We start from the raw sequence: 11,243 nt of genomic DNA, 5'->3' as shown, positions 1-11,243 counted from the left end.
ATTTTGCTAGGGATTAGCTAGGGATTTGCTACAACCAGTTTGCTAGGGATTAGCTAGGAATTAGCTAGGGATTAGCTACGAACTAGTTCCCTCGCTATTTAGCTACCTATAATTTAGCTAAGGTTTGGTGTCCACGCTATTTCCTCGCTAATCCTTCGCTAAAACGTTTTGCGAGGGATCAGTGAGGGATTAGCTAGGGATTATTCCCTCGCAAATATGCAAATTTGTTGTAGTGAGAAGCCTAAGAAAAGATGTACTTACATAGCTTGGGAAGATAATGATGAGTCAACAAGTAGCTCATCACAAGATGAAAGTGAAGAAATTAAACATGTGTCTTATGGCTGGATATGAGTCATCCTCATCAAGCCAAGTAAGTTCCCTGACAAGAATGACTATAATCCATTGTTGCATGACTTTGAATAAATAGCTAGCTAGAAAACAGGGTTAATCAACTAGAATCTGAAATAGCCGATTTAAAAGTTGATTTTGAAAATTTGAACATGATTTACAATAATTCAACATGTTGCAATGAAAAACAATTGATTGCAAAACTTGTGAAAACTACACTCTTTTGGAAAACAAAGTGAAATATCTTATAAAAACATGTGCAAAGTTCACAAGAGGAAAAGAAATTTTTTAGGCTATTATTGGCTCTCAAAATTGTGTTTTTGGAAGGGTTGTAATTGGTTATAACTCTTTTAAAGAAAAGAAGGTTAAAAAGTTTGCTAATTTCTTTTCCAAAAATGCATCAAGTGATATATCTTTGACAATTTGCAATTACTGTATGAGAAAAGAGCATGTTTTTAAAGGTTACAAAGATAGAGAATATGATGTACATAAAGGGTTTATGAAATGGATCTTAAAAGGACCAAGAAAGGCTTAACCATGTTGGACCCAACCTATTAAAGGGTACCATGTAATATAAATTTGTTGTGCAGGTCATAAAGAGTGACAAGAAAGACTTGTGGTACCTAGATAGTGGATGTTCAACGCACATGACAGGTGACAAAACCAAATTTGAAAAGTTGGAGTTGAAGGATGAAAGTTTCGTGACTTATGGAGATAACAACAAAGGGAGAATACTTGGAAATGGAATTATAAGCAATGGATCCTCATTCAACATAAAAAGTGTGCTTCTAATTGAAGGGTTGAAGCATAACTTGATAAGTATAAGTCAACATTGTGATAAGGGATTTAAAGTGTTTTTGAACCTAGTCATTGTCTTATCTTTGATACATTTGGTAGAATTGTGTTAATAGGAAAAAGAGTCAACAATATATACTTGTTTGATCTGTATCATGCATCATATAGCCTAAATTGCTTCCTTACAAAAGAGGATGATACTTGGTTTTGGCATAAAAGGCTTTGTCACATAAACATGCAACATTTAAATTGATTAAATAGAAAACAGTTGGTTAAGGTTTACCAAAGTACTTTTGGGCTGATGTAGTCAACACAGGTTGCTATATGTTGAATCATGTGTTGATTAGGCCTATTTTAAAGAAAATATCTTATAAGCTTTTTAAAGGTATAAGGTCTATTTTAACTCACCTAAAAATGTTTGGTTGTAAATGCTTCATTTTAAATAATGGCAAAGAACAACTTGGCAAGTTTGATGCCAAAGCGAATAAAGGTATATTTCCTTGTTATGACACACATAATCATGCATATAGAGTATATAACAAAAGGTTAATGATTGTTCAAGAGTCCATGCATGTAATATTTGACGAAACTAACCGAAAACTGCAAGATCAAGTATATAAGAATGCAGATGATGAAGATATGCTCTTGGAGAAGCAATTTGGAATAGTAAATCAATCAGCTGAAAAGGAAAAATAGTCGACTGAAACATCAAGAAACAACAACCTAACTAAGGAATGCATTGAACCTAAAGGGCTATCAAATGACAACGTCATTGGTGATATTAATTAGAGAGTATCCACTAGATGAAGACTTAATTAATATGAACATGTTGCATTTGTGTCTCAAATTGAACCTAAGAATGTAAATGATGCTTTAAGTGATAATAATTGGGTTATTACAATGCAAGATGAACTAAATCAATTCACAAAAAATGATGTGTGGTATTTAGTTGCTAGAAGTGATAACATGGATATAATTGGTACTAAATGAGTGTTTAGAAATAAAATGGATGAAGATGGTAACATTTTTAGAAACAAAGCTAGGCTAGTTGCTAAAGGGTATAATAAAGAGGAAGGCATTGATTTTGATGAAACATATGCACCTGTAGCTAGGCTAGAAGCTATGAGATTAATATTGGCCTATGCTTGCATGTGTAACTTTAAATTGTCTCAAATGGATGTGAAAAGTGAATTCTTGAATGGTTTCTTAAATGAAGAAGTGTATTTATCAAAAGGCCTTGTGTGGTTTGAAACAAGCACCACGACAATGATATGAGAGGCTAAGCAATTTTCTTTTATCAAAAGGATATGCTAGAGGTGTTGTTGATAAAACACTCTTCATTAGAAAACGTGAAAGTGATGTTATACTAGTTCAATTATATGTTGATGATATAATCTTTGGTTCAACTAATAACTCTATGTGTGAAGATTTTGTTGTAACTATGCAAGGTGAATTTGAAATGTCTATGATGGGTGAGATAACCCACTTTTTAGGGCTTCAAGTCAAGCAACTAAAGTAAGGAACATTTTTGAGCCAATCAAAATACTATTTTGATTTGCTGAAAAAGTTTGAAATGGAGAATTGAAAGAAGTAGCCATTCTAATTGCTACAAATTGTATCATGGATTCAGATGAGGCTAGGTAGCAAGTTGACTCAACCAAATATAGAGAGCTGATTAGTTCTTTGCTCTATCTAATAACAAGTAGGCCAAATATTCAATTTAGTGTATGCTTGTGTGCAAGATTTCAATCCAATCCATAGAAGTCTCATTATAAAGTTGTAAAGAGGATTATCAAGTATGTGAAAGGGATAATCAATGTTGGATTATGGTATCCAAGTGATTCTAGGATAACTTTATTGGTTTTTCATATTCTTTCTATGTAGGATGCAAATTGGATAGAAAACCCACAAGTGAACATGTCACCTACTTGGCTCAAGCTTGATATCATGGAATAGTAAAAAGCAAGCCTATATGGCATTCTCCACAGTTAAGGCTAGGGATGGCAACGAGATGAGATGGAGACGAGTTTCGCTATCCCATACCCATTCCCGTAGAAAAAATTCATCTTTATCCCCATACCCATACTCAAACTCAACGGGTTTCAAACTTTTATCTCATCCCCATTCCCACCGGGTAACGAGTATAATCTCGTAGCCATACCCGTACCCGTTTTCTTACTACTTTAATATTAATTTTAATTAATTTTTATAAATAAAAAATTACGGTAAAGAAAACATAATATTATCAAATATTCAATATTATACTACACCATTTTTCACTTTAGACAACATTCAACTTGTCAACACATATAAAAGTGTTGCCTAAACACGTAAAAGACAACAATTTTATAAGTATAGCTTAAAAACTATTAAAGACCACATTTTTCGCAAGTGTGGTTTAAAAATTACTAAATATCACATTTTTCTGTATATGTGATTTTAAAATTATTAAAGAACACATTTTATAAAGTGTTGATTATTTATATCACACTTTTCTAAATGTTGCCTAAGATTAAAAATGAGATATCATATTTACACATAACACTTAATTAACTTAATTAAATAAAACAAAATTATAAGTTCTTTTATACATACTATACATGTTTTCTTAAAAAATCTTCCCTCCTTTTCACTTTTAGTAACTTCAAAAAATTGCAATTAAAATTTTAGAACTTCGCACGAATCAGTGGAGATTTTAGAACTCCCTTGGATCTTGAAATTTTTTCTTTCTTCGTCTGATTGACATCAACACAACATCAGCGTCTTCTTCTTCTTCTTCCCCGAAAACATTGGCTCCAGCCTTTACTGTTAATCCCGCCACCGGCGTTGATCGCAATTGTCACCACTGCCACCAGACTGGACCCTCGTCGTTGTAATCGTGTAAACCTTAGGAACCATCCTTGCACGTTAGAGCTCGCATCAATAGTTGCTCTACTCAACCACTCCAGCTTGTTGCCATTTTCGGTGAGATGCCTGGTTTTGTGGCAAACTCCAAGTTGCTTGAACTCGGGGTACTTTGCTGGTTCTGTTTGATTAATTGCTATGTGAGATTGATTGAATTATCAAATTTTTGATACGTTTTGTATTTGAGCTGGTGCATTGTTGTTGTGGTTCGTGTTTAGTAGATTAAGTGATTGTAAGTATTTACTCAATTAAGTGATTAAGCGCAACTGCAATCCATTAACGACAAACTCAATAAGAAGCCATCTTATGAGCCTAGGGTTTCCGAGAGGGAGAGGGAGAGGGAGAGGGAGAGGGATAGGGATAGGGATAGGGATAGGACTAAGGAGAGAGGGATAAAGGACATGGATAGGGAAGCACTTCTCTTCACAAATAGTGTAGGTAAGAGAAGGCGGTAAATGATATAGGGAAAGTTAGTGAAGCAAGAAAGGGAAACAATGTTGGGACGAATTCTTCCAACCTAATTGAAGGTTATGATAGTATGGTACGTTCCAATCTACCTAATTGAATATGTTGCTTTCATGTCTAGACACATTTTATAAATTCTCTCTATTATTGGCTAGATTTTGTTTGTCATGATTCATGGACATCTTTGTTGCTATTGTCTACAGTCATTTGCTGAAAGAGTCAAAGCCAAGATGAAGCTTCAGCTCTCTGAAATTGGTAAGCATATAGATCTCGAAGGCATAAATTATCCATACTTAAATACATTTTCACCATATATGTTTTGAAATGAACTATTTTTCTTGACGTATCGAACAATGATGTTAGGTGCACTAATCTTGAATGTTCTGAAAATCTTTCATGTAGTCGACTAGTTTGAGAATGAAGTGATTATGTTCACATTACATGGAAAACTTGGTTTTTGGCACAAATATTGGCCATGCCTCCTCTGGTCTTCTTGTAGTATACGGTTATTTGATGTTAGAAACTACTAGTTAAGGTTGCTACTATCTAGTCATATATATATATGAAAAGAGTTAATTATAACAAACCAAAATTTTAATGTTTCACCTTTGAAGTAACATTGATGTAGTAAATTATTAATTACCTGCAATTCCTTTTTCTTTCTCGATGTAACAACAATTCTGGTTTAAATGGATGAAATTTTTTGTTGGGATGAGTAGTTTAATTTGAAGGGCGTACTGGTAAATTTTGCATTGGTACTAAGATGACTTGATAAAGAAATATTGCTACTCTTCAGGCTTATGTTCAAAAGTTGGAAAGTAGTCATTTAAAGCTGACCGAACTGGATCAAGAGCTTCGGCGAGCTGGGCAGCAGGTAAGGTGCAATTATTCTTTGGAAGTTGATTATGCTCTTCTTTTTAGTGAAAAATGTGCCAACCTATGCTCATATTCAATTTAAACTCAAATATCTAGTTTCTTATCCTTCAGTTGGAGGGAACTTTGGCTTGCTTTTTGTATTGGTTCTGTTTTTCACTGCACCATTTTCAAGATGGAGAAGGATTTAAGGCAACATGGTATAAAGCCAAAGTAATAAGTGTGAAGGATGGTAAAGCTCTACAATTTGCCTGTAGATGATGAAGGTTAGTCTTCTAGAAGAAAATACCTTAATTACTTGACATGTGAGACAAACTACGTGAGTTTCTTTTTCAACTTTTTTACTACTTGGAAGAGCCAGTGGATCTTGATATTTTTCTAATGTCAAACATAGGTTTAATATATAAGTTATCAATTTAGGTTGGAAAATTGAGAAAAATTTGTTTTACATGTGCATGCCCTTTCAAGGAATGGATTTCACTTGAAGGTGAAAAAGAGACAGAGGGAAACTACGGTAAATTATACTTGGTCTCTTACGGATAGGGTTGATGCATGAATTTTACACTTTCTAGTGCTTTAACGGTTTAGTTGTTTGACACTAATAATAGAAGTGATTTAAGGTTTAATAAATTGCCACTAATCAACAAAATTAAAGGAAGCCATTTAGTTCCTATTACCTTTTCAATATAAATGAAACAATAGATTTTTTTTAACAAATAATTCTTTCAACCATTGATAGTTTTTGATATATGTTTGATTGTTGAGACCGTAAAGTTTCTTTATTTTTATTTATTATAGTTAAGATGTGATCAAGACATTTTTCAAAAGAACATGGATTTAATTCAGGGTTGGACCATTAAGACATTGGAACAAGGTTTCCTACCATTTAGTAACTTAAAGGTAGTAATTTAAAGTATGCCTATTCTCTTCAATGATTAATATCTAATTTGAGATTGTAACAATTTTGTTAAAAAGGTTGCCCAGAGATAAGACAACCTGAAAAGTTTATAAGGAAGCATGGAAAAATATTAAATCATATTTAATTGGTCCTGTCTAATCATTTAATATGCAGGGCTGTATTAATGACTTGTAATTTTAGTAGAATATTTTTCTTCTCAATGATTAAGCAAACAACTTCATTGTGTTATTGTTATTGATATATCTTTTTTTAGATAGTTTCATGTCTTCAAAGGGATATAAATGAATAGGTTATAAATTAGTATCTTGAAATGTGATGCTTACAATTAAAATTCAATTTTTTATCTATAATTTTTTTATATTTTTATAATAGATAAATATAATGGGTTTAATTATAAATAAACCAGATGAATGATGAATAAATAATGAGTTTAATTTGATTTATAAAATTGAATTACTATTATTATTATTAAATTATTGTAGTTTGCTTACACCATGTATCGACTGTGTGGGAGCAGGTTATGTTGATCATCGAGGAGCAACTTTAGCAGCTTTGGTTACAAGTGGAGAAAGTTATTCATATACAAGGACTCAACATCATTTCTTTTAATTATTTATTGTAAAAGATCATGTTAGGATCATCAATATTTTAATTTTAATAACTTTATATGTAGTATAAATAATCATATGTTGTATTACATTATTAAAATTGTATTTGAAAATCTATGTTTGAAAATTGTGATTATTAAGCATGTTTTGTTATGTGAATAGGGAAACATTTAATTATGAAAGTAAAAAAAAAAGTGTTGGTTGCATTAGTGTATAATTAATGTGACGTAAATCAATAAGAGATAAAATAATATAAGAAATTTCTAAATGCATAATTGTAATTTTAAAAGTATTGATCTAAATGAATATTTATATTCTAAACCAATTTAAAAATTTCACTAAAAATGTTATAATATCTAATATTTAATTTTTGGTCATATTAGAAAAGTGTTATATGAAAGTTAGGTAACATTTAAAAAATTGTTGTTTATATAATAAGCAACATTTAAGATGTGTTGTTTATAAATAATGAGCAACATTTTGAAATGTGTTGTCTATAAATAATAAGTAACATTTAAATAGTGTTGTCTATATACAATAAGCAACATTCAAAATATGTGGCTTATTTTAACCCTATAAGGCAACATTTTTATAAATTGTGTGGCCTTTAGTACAAAAACTGTTGCCTATAACCTAAGTCCACATGCGTATCCTCCACACCTAGAAAATTGTTGCCAAAGTGTTGCCTAAAGTTTAGGCCACACTTTTTTAACTTCAGACCACACTTTTTAGATGTTGTCTAAAGAGAAAAATGGTGTAGAGGAGAATAGTTATTTCTTCAATATCAAATACTTTGAAATAAATTATAATTGTTTACATTTTAAATTAGAATACCAAATAAAATTTCATGAGAACCAAAACATTTATTAAATGTGCAAACATTAATGGAACCTAGTTGATAAAATTTAAAAATATTTTTAAAAAAATATAAAAGGAAAACAAATATTCAAATTAAAATATATTTTAAATATTTGTTTACTTCAATTTTTAAAATTCTAATGAATCTCTTTTTTATACATTAATAAAATTTATACTACATCACTTGGTCAAAATGATGTAAAGAACAAATAATAAGCATAACAATACAATTTTAACATAGATATTGTATCTTTTGAACTCCAATATATGTTGGATGGTGATAAAAAAATATTCATGGCAATTACATTAAATTTTTATATTGTAGTAAATAAAAATTATTTATAAATTATAGTGAAAAAGTTATAGTATGATTGATAATGAGTTAGAAAATAAAAAATGATTAGATAAAATATATCGAAATAGTATTCTACACGATGAAAATAAACAACAAATAAAAATATTAAAAAGTTAATAAATGTTTAGACACAATTTGAGAGACTATTGAAAGAAATCGCACAAAGAAGAACAAATGTATAATTAAGGGTATGATAAGATGAAAAATGTCTTAGAGATATAAGAAAACTTTTCAAATATCAATATATATACTCAAATGTTGAGAAATAACAAAAAATATTTTAGCGAAACAAAATAGTTCTTCAAATGAAACAAAAATTAATAATAATCAGTAAATTTTTTTTTTTATATTACTTAGTAAATGAAAGGTTTATGCTATTAAACACTTAAATTGAGAGTATTAAACATTTTCATGCGAAAGGAAAATATACAATAAATACAAATATTAAAAAATAATAGAAATATTCAAATGTGAGACATAATTTTTTTTAATTGAATTATATCAGTTTAACATAATTACATAAAAGTTATGATAAGATGAAAAATATAGTAGAGATGTGAATGAGTTTCATTAAAAACCAAATAATTAGAAGAAATAAAAAATAAATTGTATATATATATATATGGTTACTTAATTAATTGTGAATATTTTAATAATTTAAACGGGGACGAGTATTATGGCGAGGATATGTACATCCACATACCCATCCCCATACCCAATTGAAAAAGTTGGGGATTCCCCATACTCATACCCATACTTAGTCAATTTGGGGATTCCTCTAGAAACGGGGATGAGTTCAGACAATACTCACAAGAGCGTGTTTATTTGCTATCTCTAGTTGAGGCAGAGTATATAGTAGTTGGTCATAATTGTGCTGAAATCATTTGGATTTGGCTTAAGCATCAACTCTTGGATTATGGAATGAAGTTGGTAAATGTACCCTTGTATTGGGATGAGAAGATTTGATGATTTGTTGCCTAAAGATTTGATGATTTGTTTCCTAAAGATTTGATGAAGATACCTGAATTGCATTGGGACATGATGAAACTATGATGAATTGATGAAGATGTGAAGACTTTAAGATCCTCGTGTTGATTAAGCTTGGAGTGTGTGTTGAATCTGAGTTTCACATGAAGAACACAAAACTTGAAGATTGGTGCTTATAGTGTAGACCATTTCGCATTGTATAAATGTCTAGGGTCTGGTTGGTGTCTTTTAACATGTTGAATTTGTTTTTAGTAGGTTAAATGGTTTGCTACAATAGTTTTATTTGTTACATATTCAATCAGTTGAATTATTTTTTAATCAACTGATTTAACTGTGAAATCAACATATTGAATGGAAAAATCAACCTGTTGGATATGCTAACAAATTAACTATAAGTTTTGATTTTTCAGAGAGAAACTTAAGACTTGCCATTTTGAGCAGGAAATCATTATGAATTATGGGAAAAACTCTCTCTAGATCATACAGAAGTGCAACCTTGGGTGATTGATCTTTGATCTTTCTTGGAGCAATTTTGTTTAGGAACTTGGAGAAAGAAGTTTGGTTGGCTATGGAGAGCTTTTATTCAGGTTTGCTTATTTTGAAAGTGTAATCTTGTAGATTGTGTAAATCTTTTGATATAGTGCAGGTCAGGTTCAAAAGTTTCATTAACAAACTGGATGTATCTCATATTTGAGTGAACCAGTGTAAAAACTTTGTGTCCTTCTACTTGACTATATCCCTTCTCTCTTGATTTGTGTTTTAAAGTTTCAAGAATTTTAAATTGTATAATCTTTTATCAATTATTGTGCGTTTTGCCATAACATAAGGCTTGGTTCATATTTGTATTGCTTATTTGAATCAATCTTGATAAGTCTTTCATTGTGTTTTTGAGTTAAACTGTAAATTTGAAATTTTGCATAATTCTCAATATTTCAATTATGATATTTTCATATGTTGATTTACACTACACTGTTAACTGTTTAAAAAATCAGTTGTCCCTATTTTTAATCGATTGAAAGTGTGGAGTCTAGTAGCAATTGCATTCACGTCTCGTTGTTGATCTAATTCGATTTAAAGGTCTCTTAAATTTTCAAAAATAACAAAAGTTTTATTAAACCAATTTAACCCCTCCTTAACAAATTATCCATTTCAATATTTACAATTGCATCAATCATATTTATTATAAACTTTAAACTTCTTCTTTCTTACATTAAATAATTTCACTTTTTACTCTCTTTTATTGTTTTCTTTCATTTTCTTTTACTCTCTTCTTCGTCCAAAATCACAACATTTGCACCGGTTTAATCCTTCTTATGTATTTGTATTTATATATTTATATTCTATAGTTTTTTTTTTAATTTTGATTATCCAAAAAAACTACTAATAAAAATTATGGTATTTTTATATAATTATAGTAATAAAAATCTTTTAAATTTAAATTAGAACATTTTATAATTAATTGTTTTTTATACATATTTAATTTTTTATTTTAATGTAAACTTATAGATATTCCTTCATACAACTATAATATTTAAAAAAATAAATTTTTTAATATTATTCAAATCTTTATATTTATACTATTATATTAAAAATTCGCTCTTAATAGTTTCTTATTTTATTCTTTTAGTAACTTTTTAAATAAAATAATTATTATTTTATTTTTATCTTTTAGTTGATGTATATATTTATTTTATTATTTTATCCTTTTAGTATATTTTTAATTAAAAATAATTATTTTATCAAAATTTTATTTTTTTAAGTAACCGTTATTTTTTAAAATTTAACTGTTTTCTTATTTTACCGTTTTTTGTTTCTAAAATTTCACTATTTTTTAAACTAAAATAATCATTTATAATAAAATAATCATCTAATAAAAATTACCTATAATAAAATTACAAAAATGATTTACATTTATTTTTATAATTATAACAATAATAATTTTATAAATTTTGTTATCATAAAAAAAATAATATCAATATGCTTTCACTATTTTAATAATACTTTTTAATTAATTTTATTTTAGAAAAAGTTTGCAGACAGCAACATGGGAGTAGGTGTTTTCACCTGTCGATATATTCAGTGAATAAAAAACAGTGAATAAAAAACTTATCAAGCAAGTAGTTAGCACGCG

At 29.1% G+C, this 11,243-nt stretch overlaps 1 long non-coding RNA gene across 4 annotated transcripts; it reads left to right on the top strand.

Moving 5' to 3' along the window:
• Positions 1 to 3,781: 3,781 nt before the first annotated feature.
• LOC114179180 lies at positions 3,782 to 7,047 on the top strand. 4 transcript variants are annotated; one of them, XR_003603445.1, is made up of 6 exons: positions 3,782 to 4,107; positions 4,716 to 4,767; positions 5,309 to 5,386; positions 5,500 to 5,651; positions 5,854 to 5,899; positions 6,822 to 7,003. It is a non-coding gene; the product is annotated as an uncharacterized LOC114179180 (long non-coding RNA). The 4 variants fall into 4 exon arrangements; XR_003603444.1 differs by having other exon boundaries at positions 5,806 to 5,899; XR_003603446.1 differs by lacking the exon at positions 5,854 to 5,899 and having other exon boundaries at positions 3,783 to 4,154; positions 6,822 to 7,047.
• The last annotated feature ends 4,196 nt before the right edge of the window (positions 7,048 to 11,243 follow it).

Source organism: Vigna unguiculata, chromosome 3 (genome assembly GCF_004118075.2).
Source record: "Vigna unguiculata cultivar IT97K-499-35 chromosome 3, ASM411807v1, whole genome shotgun sequence".
In the NCBI taxonomy this organism is placed as follows: domain Eukaryota; kingdom Viridiplantae; phylum Streptophyta; class Magnoliopsida; order Fabales; family Fabaceae; genus Vigna; species Vigna unguiculata.
The sequence above is the reverse complement of the archived record's forward strand: the minus strand, read 5'-3'. Positions and strand labels throughout refer to the sequence as shown.